Raw genomic sequence first — 15,867 nt, forward strand, 5'->3', positions numbered from 1 at the left:
CAAAACACTAAAATAAGTTTATGAAATTGACTATTTTAATTTTTTTTTCAGTAAAATATGATTTAATATTAAAATTAGTAGATCACAAAAAATAAAAAAACTATCAGTTAGTTTCCTAAATGTAATAATTAATGAAATTTTTTTGAAAGGATAGATACAAAATCAAGTAATATTTGGATTAGTTCCCCCAAAAGCTGTAGCTTTTCAATTAATGTATCATAAATAAATTATCTTGATTGTATTTCAAATATGGCAAAGCACGAAATAATTTTATTTTTACTTTGAGTTGTTCAGTAATATATTACAAACATTCAGTCATTAGTTTAATTTCATTACTGGCATATTGATGCATGATATACTATTTTAAGACATTGAAATTATTAAGTAATGCATACATATATATAAAAAATTCAATTTTTTTTATAAAATATGGTTATGAAATCTTTTGTTACAAGTTTAATTAATTAAGAAATATTAAAACTGATATTGGTCATGAATAGGATTTGAAGCTGAAAGATGAATCATCATCCATTTTGTCCTAATTTTTCATACATCATCCATCATACCATTGGAAGGATTACTGCATGAAGTGCCTTCTGTAGTCATCAACCATCCTTTTGAGATGACTAACGTCTGGTGATGGAAATTGACAAATGGGGGATAAAAGGAAAGAGAGTGAGATAGTTCCTCATCATTGATAAATGAATGAATGGGACCAATGATGGAATCGTCACGATGATGAGAACTAACCCCTTAGATGAAGGGTTGATGTCTACTAACTAACTTTGTCATTAGAAATATTTTTGGTTCCAGTTTACGGAGTACAAACAAATGACTAGATGGGACCAATGATGAAATGGTGGCAATGATGAGAACAAATACACCAGACGAATGGGTTGATTTCTACTAACTAACTTTGTTATTGGAACCATTTCTGGTTCAAGTTTTTTGATCAAAGACGAATGACTGGATTGACTGATGATGAAATGATGATGATGATGAGAACTAACCACTAGAGGAATAGGTTGATGTCTACTAACTAACTTTGTTATTGGAACCATTTTTTCTTTGACGTTTAGATCAGAGACGAATGAATGAATGGAACTGAGGACGGCATGGTGACGATGATGAGAACTAACTGACTAGAGGAATGGTTTGATGTCTACTAACTAACTTTATTATTGGAACCATTTCTGGTTCCACTTTTTGTTCTCAGACGAATGATTGAATGAGGTTGATGATGAAATGGTGACAATTATGAGAACTAACCCACTAGAGGAATGGGTTGATGTCCACTGACTAACTCAGTTGTAGGAATCATTTTTGGTTCAACTATTATGATCAAAGATGAATGACTCAATGGGACCGATGGCAAAATAGTGATACTCATGAGAACAAACCCACATAATAAATTAGGTATCATTACCGATTCCACTTGGATGACAAGTAAAATCAGACCCGATTGGTGACCCGATGTGATGTGTTTGGGGTCCCGGTACAATTGAATGCACCAGGTCCAACTACCAAGAACCCTAGCTTTTAGTTCTCACACTAATATTGGCCAGTTTCTCCCATTCTTGGAATTAAAGTATGTAATTTGATAATTCCTAATTTAAAGTATTTTTAGGTTGAATTTTGTCATTATTTGAATCTTAACTTAAACAAAAATATGTATATTATATTTCATAAAATTCTCTTGAACGAACTCAAGAAGGCAAGATTTGATTTCATATGGAGGCAAGATTTTATGGTTACCGTTTTTAGGGGAGAAAGGAAGGAAAGGATGATGAGTGGTTAATGAGAATATAGGAATATTAGGTGTGTTGATTACAAGTCGGAGGGTAATGAATATCCATGCAGATATGGAGGTATCACCCATATGGTCTGTAAGAGATCCTGGATCTATCTATCTTGGTAGAGCAATCTCTACCAGATTCTTCAATGTGACAAGATTCTTCAACATATCCAGTTACCACTGCAACAAAATATGTTTACCAAAAACTGACTCATCATTACATAGGACTATCTGAATTTCCCTCTGTCCCAAATAGTGATCGCCCGTCCCGATACCGGTATGGGATGACGGTATCAAGACGGATGCTATATCAGATACTGGAAAGGGAATTTCCGGTATCCTTTTTTTTATATCCAGATATTGGATATCGGTTGCAACAGTATTGATATCCGATATCGATATCCATCTTGATGTCATCATCCACCTCCGTCTCAGGTATAGGATGACGACATCGGTTTTCGATGTTGGATATCAAATTTTGATATCCAACATCTATAACATGCTAAACAGCTTTTTCGATTCGAAAACTTTGGCACCTTTGCGGACGGCGGATGGTGTGGGGTCGGTAGACAGCAGCAGCGGCGGACGACAGACAGCAGCATCGACGGACGGCCAACGGTGGTAAGTTCTTCTTCCCATTCTTCCCCTCTCCCACTCCCCATATTCCCCTAGATCTTCCCATTATTCACAGTTCACACGCTTCCCTTTCTTCCCCTTCTTCGCCGTAGAATTCACTTCTTCTTCTTCCGCTATTTCTCATCTTCTTCTTCTGCCAATTGTCATCTTATTCTTGTTCATTAAAATGTTGAAATTTCCTGCCTGATTGCATGTATTTCAAGAATTTGCTGTCAAATTAAAGTATCTGTAGCTATAATTTTTTTATGTTCCTCGATGCATTTAGCCTTTGCATTCTTGTATTTTAATTTTAATTTTTTTTAGTTTGAACCTTTTCACCCATTATATATACTTTTGTTTTGATTTTTTATCTAATGTTCTTCAATTCAACTTGGAATTGTTAAATATGTATAAATCATCCTCTTCTCTTCCCTTCTAAAATTTTCATCTTTTATAGTCTTATTAATTTTTTCATCTTCTATTGTCTTCTTAATTTTTCATCTTCTCTTGTCTTCTCAATTTTGCTTCTTATCTTCCCTTCTTAATTTTTTCCTTCTCCATTCTCGTCTTCCTGTCTGCTCTTCTATTCTCTTTAATTACTTTTTCTTCCCTCTTCAACTCTTCTGCACTCTTCTCCACGCCTTTTTCTTTCCACAATTCTCATCCATTTTCTTCTTCTTTCTTCTCATATTTTCTTAACTTTTCTTCTTCAATGTTTTTCAAAAAGATTCCTCCATTGCTGTCGTTTTTTTTAACTCTGTCTTCTTCTCCTATTTCTGTTTTTCAATTCTCTTATTTTTTCCTTCCTGTCTGCTCTTCTGTTCTCTTTAATTGCTTTTCCCTTCTCTCTTGTACTCTTCTGAACTCTTCTCCACACCTCTGTCTTTTCAAAATTCTCTTCCTTTTTCTTCTTCAATGTTTTTCAAAAAAATTCCTTTGTTGCTGTTTTTTTTCTATCTTCTCCTATTTCTGTTTTTCAATTCTCTTCTTTTTTTCTCTTCTTGTCTGCTCTTCTCTTCTCTTTAATTGCTTTTTCTTCCCCTCTTCTATTCTTCTGCATTCTTCTCCATGACTTTTTTTTTCACAACTCTCTTCACCTTTTCTTCTTCCTTCTTCTCATCTTTTCTTAACTTTTCTTCTTCAATGTTTTTCAATAAAATTCCTCTAGTGCTGTTTTTTTTACTTCTATCTTCTTCTCCTCTTTCTGTTTTTCCATTGTCTTCTTTTTTCCTTGTCTTTTCTGCTCATCTCTTCTCTCAAGTTACTTTTTCTTCCCCTCTTGTACTCTTCTGCCCTCTTCTGCACGCCTTTTTTTTCACACTACTCTTCCCTTCTTCTCATCATTTCTTAACTTTTCTCTCTTTCTATTTTCTTCTCCTCTCCTCTTTCTGTCCCTGGTTATCTTCTCTCCTATATCATTTGCTTTGCCTCTTCGACTCTTCTTCCCTCTTTTCCACTCCTAATTTTTTTTATCATCTCTTCCCTTCATCCTCTTTCTTCTTGTTAGCTCTTATTAATTTTACTTTTTATAGTTTTCAATTTCTTTATTGTATTATCTTCATTGTATCTCATATTATCTGCGTACGCACTTCCAAATTGCTATACATTCTTTAGTGTTTTATGCATAGTACATCAACATGTCTCGATGTTTGAACCAATCGTTGATGACTAAATTATGCTTCTTAGAACCACCTAGAGGTAGTTCCCCGCCCCAAGACTGCTCTAGGCCAGGATCCAACTGTCCTCAAGGTACCAACGCCGGAATATCACATGCCGTACAGAATCACCCTTGTTCGAACAGTTCAGTCATCATTGACTACTTCAAACATATTGGTGATGGGTACTACACATGCTTACAGTGCCATGAGAAGGATACGCACAATAAGCGGCAAGCTGACAAGAGCACCAACATATTTTGGAGACATTTCCAAGCTTGTCGTCTTGCTCATCATGCATAGCTAAAGGGCTTGGTGGTGGTTAACCATGATCAATGTGTATAACAAAGGCAATGCACGACCAACAATAGGGAGAGCCAAGCCGACGAGGACCTATAAGAGGGCATACGCCTGATGATACGAAGAATGTCATTTCAGGATTCATATGTTTAACAAATTCACCGTGGAGTATCATTCAAAGTGTCGCATTCAAGGAGCTGTGGCACTACGTGACACAATTGCACTTAGATTCCCCTAGTGTAAAGGTCATGAAGTAGTGGATGATTCAAATGCGTGGATGCATGAAGGAAGAGGTGAAGAAGCTATGGGAGAACGTGGACCGAGTGTCCCTCACTATAGACGCGTGGACTATAGAGAATGGTATTGGACTTCTAGGCATCACCGTTCATTGGGTGGACGCGAAATGAGAGTACCGAGCGAGTACTTGCCATCTGAGAGATCGTCGGCAAGCCTGATGGGGACACCATGGCGTCCATCGTTCTCTAGGTCCTAGAAGAATTCTGCCTGCGACCAAAGGTCATCACTCAACATCAAACTTATCTTTGTGATTAAACATGTGATTTTATATGTGACCTGGGTTTATGCAGGTCCATGCTATGACTATTGATAATGCATCTATGAATAAGAGGATGTTATTAGTGATTGCGAAGAAGATAAAGAGCGTCAACCTGAAATTTAACGCCAGAAGCCACGTCCCATGTGTTGCACACATTCTGAACATTGTCGTCCAAGCCGCAATTAAAAGCTTTGACATTTCTTTGGCCCAAGTAGTAGAGCGCAATGAAGGTGATGTGACCAGGACAACATAATAGTATAACAACGATGAGGACAATGTGCATGGAGATATATACTCAGCGTCTAAAGACAATGATAGAGCATGTTGTCAGTTATATTTGGGTGATGCAGTGTGAAGGTAGGGACATTAGTGTGTAGTATTAGGAGCTCTGGTCAACTGAGAGAGGAGTATGTGAAAGTATGTGAAGACGACCCCAAAGTTAAAGATTCTAACATGGTTGTGTTTGATTGTCTAACCTGCTGTAACAACATTTATGCTATGTTGTCCGCTCCCGTGAAGAAACGTGATGTGATCGATGAAGTGTCAAAGAATTTTGGCCAGAAGGGGAAGTCAACGAAAATGTCGAAGGATGAGAGGGAGTTGAAAGAATTTTGTCGAATCCTTGGGCGGTTCGCTGTATCCACTGATCATGCTTGCAAGATAGTGGCGCCGGCCATATGTGATGTATTATTTCTCATAGAAAGTCTCATGAGCCACATGGAGGAGGTGGTCCAGAAAATTGAATCAGGCACTTTCTTCACCTGCCTATGGCAGTTGCATGAAGGAGATCATTCATAAGCATGTAAGGCAATACAACGCAGGCTAGCACAATATGCAGAAATCTTGTGGGTGAATGATGCAATCACCTGCCCAGCATTGATGGACCCATTCCACGAAGGGTCAATGCTCTGTGAGGGCATCAAAGCGGAAACCATTGCATATTGGACGGAGAACACTTCGACACTAGAGAATTCAGGCGTACCTCTTCACCATAGTGCGTGAAGAGGCTACGGGGAATTCTGATCGTGACGAGGCTAGGCGAATCTGGGCGTTGAGAGGCCCACTAGACGAGGAAGAGTCTGGGCGTTCCGGGCGTTGAACAGCCTTGGTAGTGAGTTGATGTCGTTGTCGCAAAGTAGGCGTAGGCGAATACCCGCGCGCGCGAAGCGCGCGGAGCAGCACGCGTGGGCACTGAGCGCGCGGAGCGCGCAGAGAGCGTGGAGGGCGTGCAGCGCACCCAGAGCGTGCGGATCGTGCGTGACTTGAAGCTTCGGACGGCGTCGACGACGACCGACGTCGGTGGCACAAGCGTGCGTGGCGCTGATTGGCAGCCTGGGGCGCTCTGGGCGGTGGCCTAGGGCTGCTTTGGGCGGCAGCGTGGGGCGGCCTCGGGGCGGCGGCCTTGGGCAGCCTGGGGCGGCGGCCTAGGGCTGCCTTGGGCGGCAGCCTGGGGCGGCTTGGGGTGGCCTGGGGTGGCCCGGGGCGGTGGCCTTGGGCTGTCTTGGGCGGCGATTTGGGGCGGCCTGGGGCGATAGTCTTGGGCAGCCTTGGGCGGGAGCCTGGGGCGTCGTGGGGCGGCGACCTTGGGCAGTAGCCTAGGGCGGCGGCCTAGGGCGGCGGCCTAGGGCTGCCTTGGGCGGCAGCCTGGGGCGGCGTGGGGCGGCGGCCTTGGGCTGTCTTGGGCGGCAACCTGGGGTGGCAGCCTTGAGCTGCCTTGGGCGACAGCCTGGGGCGGCCTGGGGCGGTGGCCTTGGGCTGTCTTGGGCGGCAACCTGGGGCGGCAGCCTTGGGCGACAGCCTGGGGCAGCCTGGGGGGGCGGCCTGGGGCAGCCTTGGGCGGCCTTGGGCGCGGCCAAGGCGGTCTTGGGCTGCGCAGGCGGCCTGGTGCCTGGGCGGCCTAGGGCTGCCAAGGGAGAGGGACAAGAAGGAGAGAGAAAGAGAGAGAAGAGGGAAGGGGAGAAAGGGGAGGAATGGAGAGGAGGAGAAGGACGGCGACCGGCGACACGAGGCGGTGGCGGCGGTGGCGACGGAGGCGGCGACGGAGGCGGCAAAGGTAGGGTTGAAGAAGGGATAGTGAGGCTTGGGCAGTCCTCCAAGAAGAGTTAAACAAAAACTCGATTCTTGAATTATGACTGCCTAACTGTTTCTTGAAACAATGGCCTATACATATAGGCCTTGGAGGAAAGAGAAAATACAACTTAAAGACGAGTAATTAAAGACGTAAGATGTGCTTCATGTCACGCCGAGGGGCAATTGTTGATCTGCCGTTGGCGACGTATTATGATGCGCGAAGGAGCGTGCGTGCGTGGAGACGTGCGTAGCGGAGACGGTTGCGGCATGTCCATGGCGGAGGTGTTGACGTCGGTTGATTGTGGCGGTGTGTCCATGGTGAAGACGATGACTTCGGTTGATGGCTGCGGCACGTCCGGTGTCGATGTGATGGCGTCCGCGCCACCAATTCCCCCGGGGTGCAAAGAACTCGACTCTATCGAGTAAGCGTCAGGAGACTCCAGCGGGAACACCAAGTCCGGTCGTAGGCAAGCTAGGTCATCGTCCGTGATCCACGTGTTGTCTGTCGATGCTTTGCCCTGCCAACGAACAAGAAACTTCCGCATCGTCCTACCTTTGGTGAAGGTGATTACCTTGTCCAATATAGCCTCGATGTTCTCTTGCCAGTCAGAAGGTAGTGAAGGAGGAGTGGACAAGTCAAACTCACTCACCGAGAAGTCGGAGGGTAGAGGAGGGCCATTAGATGAAAGAGGTGGGGCTTTGAATCCGACTAAATCCAAGATATTGAAAGTTGTGCTTATCCCCCACATGGAGGGTATGTCAACGGCATAGGCATTTTCCCCTACTCATTTGAGGATTGGAAACAGCCCGACACTACGAGCATGAAGCTTAGTAGCCTACTTGGAAGAGAATCTCTCCGGCCTTACCCGCACCATCACCATGTCACCTTCTTTAAATTCGCGAAAATGCCGGTGTTAATCTGCAGTCTATTTGTATGAGGTGTTGCTATTAATGATGCGTGTATGAATTTCCTCATGCAGACGTCTAATATGACTTGCGAACTCATGACCATCATCTGAGACTCTAGTATGCGGTAACATGGGTATAAGGTCAGTGGGTGTACGAGGTGATGACTATGCACTATCTCAAATGGACTCATGCCGGTAGTACGGTTGACTGACGCGTCGTAGGCAAACTTGGCACGCGGAATGACAGAATCCCAAGACTTAAGGTTGTCTCCCACCAGCGATCGTAATAGGTTGTTGAGGCTCCTAATAACGACCTCGGTCTGTCCATTAGTTTCGGGGGTGAACTTGAGCTTCGTCCCCAAAAGATGCCAAAGAGTCTTCCAAAAGTAGCAAGTGAATCGGACATCTCTGTCCGAGACTCTGCTTTTTGGAAGTCCATGGAGACGGACAACTTCATTGAAATACAGTTGAGCGACATGAGAGGCATCAGAAGTTTTAAAACAAGGAATGAAATGGGCCATTTTCAAAAAATGATCCACAACTACCATGATGGAATCATAGCATTTGTTCGTCCTTGGAAGTCCTAACACAAAGTTGATGCTCACATCCTCCCAAGGTTTCTGAGGAACCGGTAGAGGGGTATATAGGCCAGTGTTCTGTTTGACCTGTTTGGCAAGAGCACACACACCAGATTGGGAAACTATATTGGCTACGTCTCGCTTGAGGGATGGCCAAAAGAACCTATGCTCGACCATAGCGATGGTTTTATCTCTCCCAAAATGACCACTAAGGCCTCTGGCATGCGTTTCCCACGCAAGAAAATCCCTAAGAGAGGACTGTGGGATGCATAGGCGACAATCATGAAATAAAAATCCATTTTCTAAGATATAATCTTGATTTTCAGGAGTCTGGTAATTGCCTAAAGTCTATAGAATGGGAGCAAAATCCGGGCAATCAGGGTATTGATCCTTCATCTGTTCAAATCCGACAACTTCTACCTTCATAACGTTCAAGAGGTGGACACGTCTACTAAGGGCATCAGCTACTCGGTTCTCAACTCCCCTTTTGTGTTTAAGGACGAAGGTATATGACTGAATAAATTCAACCCACTTAACATGTCTGGAATTTAATTTCTGCTGAGAATGGAGATACTTCAGAGCCTCATGATCAGAGTAGAGAATGAATTCCCTAGAGAGCAAGTAGTGACACCAATGACGTAAAGATTGAACAATTGCGTAGAACTCTTTGTCATAGGTGGAATATTTGAGTTTAGTGTCATTCAATTTCTCACTAAGAAAGCTATGGGGTGATTCTCTTGACTCAAGACTCCACCAATTCCTAGTCCTGAAGCGTCACAGGTGACCTCAAACACTTTATCGAAATCGAGTAAACTGAGAATAGGGGCTTGGGTCATCTTAAGCTTAATATCATCAAAGGATTTCTGTGCTAAATCAGTCCATTCGAAATGATTTCCTTTTAAACACTCGGTCATGGGTGCCATTATAGTACTAAAATTCGAGATGAATCACCTATAGAAAGTGGCTAATCCGTGAAAACTACAAACATCATGGACATTCTTGGGAGTCGGCCATTGTGTAATGGCTTCTATTTTGGCCGAATCAACTGAAACTCCTCATGCTGACAGGATAAAACCTAGGAAAGAGACATGATCGACAAGGAACGAACACTTTTTGGGATGTGCATATAACTGTTCATTTTTCAGGACCTCACACACTAGACGTAAGTGATGGATATGGTCGGGTTTTGATTTGCTGCAAATAAGAATATCGTCAAAATAAACTACGACAAAGTTTCCTATGAATGACCTAAGAATGTGGTTCATCAACCGCTGGAAAGTACTGGGTGTGTTCGATAGACCAAAGGGCATGACCTTCCATTCATATAATCCATCCTTTATCTTGAAGGCAGTTTTCCACTCATCTCACGGACGGATACGGACCTGGTGATATCCACTCTTAAGATTGATTTTGGAGAAAATCCTCGAACCAGCCATCATATCAAACATATCATCAATGCGAGGAATGGGAAACCTATATTTGACGGTAATCTTATTGATGGCTCTTCCATCAATGCACATGCGCCAACTCCCGTCCTTTTTGGGAGCTAGTAGTGCGGGGAGGGCGCATGGGCTGAGGCTCTCCTGAATGAATCCCTTGTCCAAGAGTTCTTGGACTTGGCCCTGAAGCTCCTTGTACTGCGTGGGATCCATACGATAGTAGGGAAGATTCGGCAAGGAGGATCCGGGAACGAAATCAATGGTATGCTGAATTTGTCGCATAGGAGGCTCTCCTGGAGGTTGGGTAGAATCGTTCGAGGCTCCCAAGCACTTCCGGCCATACACCCACCCGTCCCTCACCAGTCCCCCATTCCTTATTGTCCCCACGTTCTACACCTTCTCGCCTCTCATCAGTCCATCGGCCTCCATCTACATCATCCCCACCACCTCGCTCCCCTCCACCTTGCTCACCTCCACCTACATCTTCCAATCCTTCCCCTACGTCTCCCCCCTAGCACCCCGCTCCCCTCCACCGACTTCACCTCCATCCCCTCCCTCCTCCACTATCCCACCCCCCACTCGTGCACACTGCCCTCCTCGCTCTTCCCCATCGGACCCACTCCTCCCTATACCTCGCTCATCCCCCCTCCCCTCGCTCATCACCCATCCCCATCCCTAGCTTACTGCCCCACCCTAGCCACACTCCTCCCCCACCTGATATACTCACCTCCATGCCCGACCTCCATCCATCACATATCTCTTTCGAGCAGGCGGAATGCTTGACTAATCGTCATGCTTCACTCACTAGTTCATATGACACTTGTGGAGGTACTAGTGGTCGGGCTTCCACGGGAGAGGAGGAGGTCAATGTCTCTCTCTCGGAGGATTTATTCATGGATGCCTCTCATACACGCCGCATATACAACACCCGATCAAGGGTGCGTCACGTGAGCCGGTAGTTTTATGATTCCAAGTCTTGTTTGGAATTGTAGAGGGATTGGTTACACTCTAACCTAGTGACACACAGTCAAATCCCGAGCTAGGTCTCTTGCTCAAATTTGGCATGTGCCGGCCTCAATGTTCAGGGCAAAACACTGAGCAGCATTGATCTCTTGAAGCGGAAGCTTTTACAATTGCTTAAGATCACATAAAAGGGGTTAGAGGAGATGGTGGTGCTCAGCGCCGTCAGGGAATAGGGTCATTGCATTTATATCATAATGAGTACATCATCATTGGGGATAATTACATGGGGGAAGACGAGGGATGATACAAGGAACGAGATGAGGCACTTCGCGCCGAGGTAATGTTGCCACTCCGCCTCAGGGCCGCCGCTCCGTGCGCTCGCGACTGCTCTGCCGCTACACAAGAGCGTCGGGCTGGGCGCTGCGCACCCGCGAGCCTGGCGATCACACATGCCACCCCTGCCTTGACAATCACACACGCCACCAGCACCCATGTCAGCACTCTAGCGCGTAGCCTGCGTGACGCCGCTGCATTCGGCGCCCCCGAGCTAGGCGCTGCGCGCCCAGCACTACCGGCAGGAGCGCTACGCGCCCACTGTGCCGTCTCGATGCTCTCAGTGCGCCACATGCCTTAGTCTCCTCGCGGGATGTCTCCCGACCCTGCGCCCTCACACTCAATGCGCGCGCTGCCTGCGCGGCTGTTGCGCGACACCCCGCACAACTCCGCACGCTACAACCACGACACGTCGCCCGGCCTGCGCGTCCCGCACCTGCGCGCAGCGCTTCCCACTCTCGCGCGCAGCGCTCGGCACTGGTGCGTAGCGTTGGCGTCCGCGCTTGGCGTTGGCGCGTGGCGCTTGGCGCACACGTGCACACACTGTTCAGCCTGCGCGCCCAGCATGCACGGACCATACCTGATTCGTCCCGCCTTGGGCGGGGATGGGCACGTGCACAGTCTACCGTGAATCACCACCGACAATGGCAATGGCCTGAAAGATCAAGTATTTGGGCATCGCTACCCATAATGACTTAGTCCTTTAATGTCGTGAGTGAAATTACACGGGCACGCCCTCCCAATAAGCACGCAGGCCTCTAGCCAGGGAATGTCGTCTAGTTAGGGGCCTAACACCTAGTCACATCTCCTCTCACTGATAAAAAACCACAACTTAGGGATAATTGGGCTTATCGAACCAATGACAACATCAGATCATTCCCACTCCATAGGGAGGAAACTCAAAATGGATCATGTTTATTGTCATTCCTCAAATAAGCTCTGGCTTCTTTGGAAGCGAGATTATTTGTTTGTGCTACTGGCTGAAGGGACCTGGAACGTCACTTTTGATGTACCGTACTCCCCAAAGCCTTACTCGCATACTATCGTTTACGCCCCGAATAAATAACTAGAGCAAGAGGCCCTCTAGAAGGAACTTGCCTTACATGCCCATTCCCACTCATGGCTTGTTGATTTCCCTTAGTTTATAGCTGGGGATTTCAACTGCATATGGGCAGTTAGAGAGCGCTAGGGGGGCCGCCCACCTCGGTCACAATCTATGCAACATTTAACGACTTTATCCATCAAGCCTATCACGCCTACCATAGGTGACGTGGGACTGGTGTAATGAATGCGAGCGGATGATGGCGATGTCAGATGCGGCTCGACTCATTTTGTTTTTTACTCCGCACAACTGCATTGCACCATCACGATTGAGATCTAATCGCGATATTACTGAACCCTCCCAACCTTACAACCCACCTTCTAAAATAAAAAAAGATGCTTTCTCTCTCGACGATCCCTCCACTCCACATTTGTTATCGCGGATCGAGCCATAGCCAGCGCCCTTCTTATTTTGACTCCGAGTTGATGCGATGCATTGTAAAAATGAGGCCTCCATTCCAATTTCAAGCCATGTGGTTAGACACACAACTTCCATCGTTATGTACGAAGCCATTGGCATGGAATGATGAATGTTGGCGCCAAATCGCACACTTTTGGCGCCCACTCCTTCATGTTCCACTAACCTCGTTGGAGTGTTTTGGTAAGATATTTCTCTTATCAATATGCTCTAAATGGAGCCCCATCCTACACATCACCATAGCTTATTTACTATGGGAGATATGGAAGGGACAAAATTCTTCTCGTTTTGTAGGGACTCCCATGCACGCCGTGGATATCATGCGTCGCGTCAGGCTATGGATACGACGCATTCACCATCTCATCCCCACTCGCGACTACAGCTCAGCACTCGGATGCAATCTCCTTCGTGCCTAGGGCATTTCGGTGACCCTTGCCCCTATCCGCATTCAGCTAAAGGTCATCCATTTGCACCCACCGCCAATTGGCAGCCTCAAACTGAATGTGGATGGTGCGTGTAAAGGGAACCCGGGACCAGTAGGGGGAGGTGGTATATGCTGGGATCGTACAGGGAATATTCTCTTTGCTTTCTCCTCTTTCTATGGCGTGCAAACTAACATAGTAGCCGAAGCTATGGTGATATGTGATGGTTTACTCCTCTGCGAGGAACGAAACCTTTATAATATCGTCGTAGAATCGGACTCACAGGTGTTAGTCGACATGCTTCATGCAGGTACACACTCCCAATGACGACTACACTATGTATGGCAGGACATGTGTGGTGCCGCCCTCGCATAACTAGCGTTTGTCATCAGCTGTGAGAAGGCAACCAGACAATAGATGCCCTCACCAACCACGCGGTACACACATGACTCCCTTCCTCCCTTTTCCTTTCTTGGCAGGCGCGCTTCAATCGCTAGGGGATGCTATCGCGTCGAACGTCTCGGCTTGCCAAACCTCCGCACGTGCCACACACTTTTGAAGGAGGCCCTGCGGGAGTGGCGGATCGTGTGAAACACTCGAGGTGGGAGCGCTCACGCTTGATCCAACAATCACGACAGCGGGGTGGACTGCGCCCACTGATAACACCCTGATTTCAGTCTTTATTTCATGTTATTAGCATGATTTCATGCATTTAAAGAGCTTAAAATTGGGCTGTTATCATATATTTGCATGAAAATAATGTTTGCAAGTAATTTATGATTTTTCCCTAATTTTCTGTTAATTATATGAATTTTTAAGGATTTATTGAAGCTCGAAATAATTATTTTTGAATTAAAATGACATATTTAATATTTTGTTTCGACATTTATCAGCATGGGAATGAATCAGGGAATTTTCTAGAATTTTTTACGAATTTTAGGAATTTTCTGGGATTTATTTCAAGAAGAAATGCATTTATTCTATTAAAAAAGGGCATATTTATAAGAGAAAAAATGTATTTATGCAATTTCTAGACTTTTCGGGGCCTTTTTGCAACGTTTCGTTGCAAAAAGACCCTGAAAACAGCTCTCGGTCGCCACGGCAGGCGTAAAGATCCTATTTAAAATCATTCAGGGTTTTATTGCAATTCCATTTTTAATTGTTTTAATATTTTAGAGAAAATCGGAGGAGAGAGAAGGCGAAAACGATATATGTATAAATACATTTAAGCGGCGTTTATTTGCAAAAGAATGATTTGTAAGGGGTTTCGCGCAAAAAAAAGTCGGAAAGAAGCTTGGCAGGGGCGACGTGGCGCATCGGTGGCCGTCGGATGCAAATCGAATGGATTTTGAAGAAAGAGAGGGTGCGGACAGTAAGATCACCGCCCATGCGGCGCATGCGAAGCGCTCGCACGGGGGGTGACGTGGCGACTTCTCAGTGGGTCTTCCTGCGACGCAGCGCGCCAAAGGCGCTGACAATACGTATGCATTTTTCGCACTTTCGATTTTTCTTATGTTTTCTTTTTCGCGGCGATGCGTGGCGCCACGAGAGCATCCGCCAAAAAAGATTTAAAACGTCGCAGCCAATGGGCTGTCGACACGTCATGGCGTGTATTATTAAATAAATCAAACTTTAATCCAATGGCTAAAATTGGTTAAAATTGATTTATTAATAACTTTTGATCCTGAAGTCCGATTGAGATGATTTTTTTATGGATTTGCTCGTCCTGATCCCCTCTTTCTATCTGTATGGTTGGATCATTCAGATCTAGCCTACATTGATAGATAAAAATTAATTACTAAATGGGGGTAAAATGGTGATTTTCACCATGTGACCTAGGTATAAAAGCTGAATTTCGAGAGGAGGGGCTCATTCTGGAGGGTGCTTCATCACAGCTGCAAGACAGAGAGGAGTCCCAGCCTGGATCAACAGTTTTGGTATTTTTTTCTTTCATTGTATTCAAAGTTTTGTGCATTTTGAATGAAATAGGTTAAGTTGTTTGTTTCTTCATCTCCATTCTAGTCTGAACTTCTAAATCGCTTGGCTTGAGCGGCATGCACAAGCCCGGATTAGGATTGAGAGGAGAAATTGAGAAATTTTACCTGGGCATTCAATTGCATTACAAAAGAAAATTATAAAAAAAATTTAGTTTTAATTCTTAGAATTCTCAATTTCCCCATTTTAGTTCTGAATTATCAATCTGCAAAAATCAACCCAACTCATTTTAAGAACCCTCTTTCAACCTCTCTAAATGATTTCTTGGATCCTTTAATTAGGATCAAAGAAGGAAATTTAGAGCCCTTAATTCTTCTAGTCTTCTCATCTCTTCTATCCCCCTCTCTAAATTCTCACCTAATTAGGGTGACTTGATCCTCATTGAAGATCAAATTCACTCTAATTAGGATCTAAAACACCAAAAATAAAATCAAATTGAAATTCCTACTTGCCTCCCTTGGACGACACTCATACTTATCACTATACATATTAAGTAGAGTTTTATAAATTTTATTGCATAAGCCAAAAATTCACAACGACAAGGGCTAAAAAATTTGCGTAATTTTCACCCCTATTTTCGGCTTATCACCCACCTCGGATGAGGTCCTCACCACGCACTTCATCGATGCACTTGTTAAAGGCTGAGACAGCTCCACTATCTCTCCACCATCATCATGCCGGGGGCTCGTGTGAGGCGTCGATTTGAGCACTTCTCTGAG

General features: G+C 45.0%; 1 long non-coding RNA gene across 1 annotated transcript; it reads left to right on the plus strand.

The window, feature by feature from the left end:
* The first annotated feature begins 2,304 nt into the window (after nucleotides 1-2,304).
* Nucleotides 2,305-13,936, plus strand: LOC144716215 (uncharacterized). Its single transcript, XR_013584842.1, has 2 exons — nucleotides 2,305-2,416; nucleotides 13,464-13,936. It is a non-coding gene; the product is annotated as an uncharacterized LOC144716215 (long non-coding RNA).
* The last annotated feature ends 1,931 nt before the right edge of the window (nucleotides 13,937-15,867 follow it).

Source organism: Wolffia australiana, chromosome 20 (assembly GCF_029677425.1).
Source record: "Wolffia australiana isolate 7733 chromosome 20, ASM2967742v1".
Classification (NCBI taxonomy): domain Eukaryota; kingdom Viridiplantae; phylum Streptophyta; class Magnoliopsida; order Alismatales; family Araceae; genus Wolffia; species Wolffia australiana.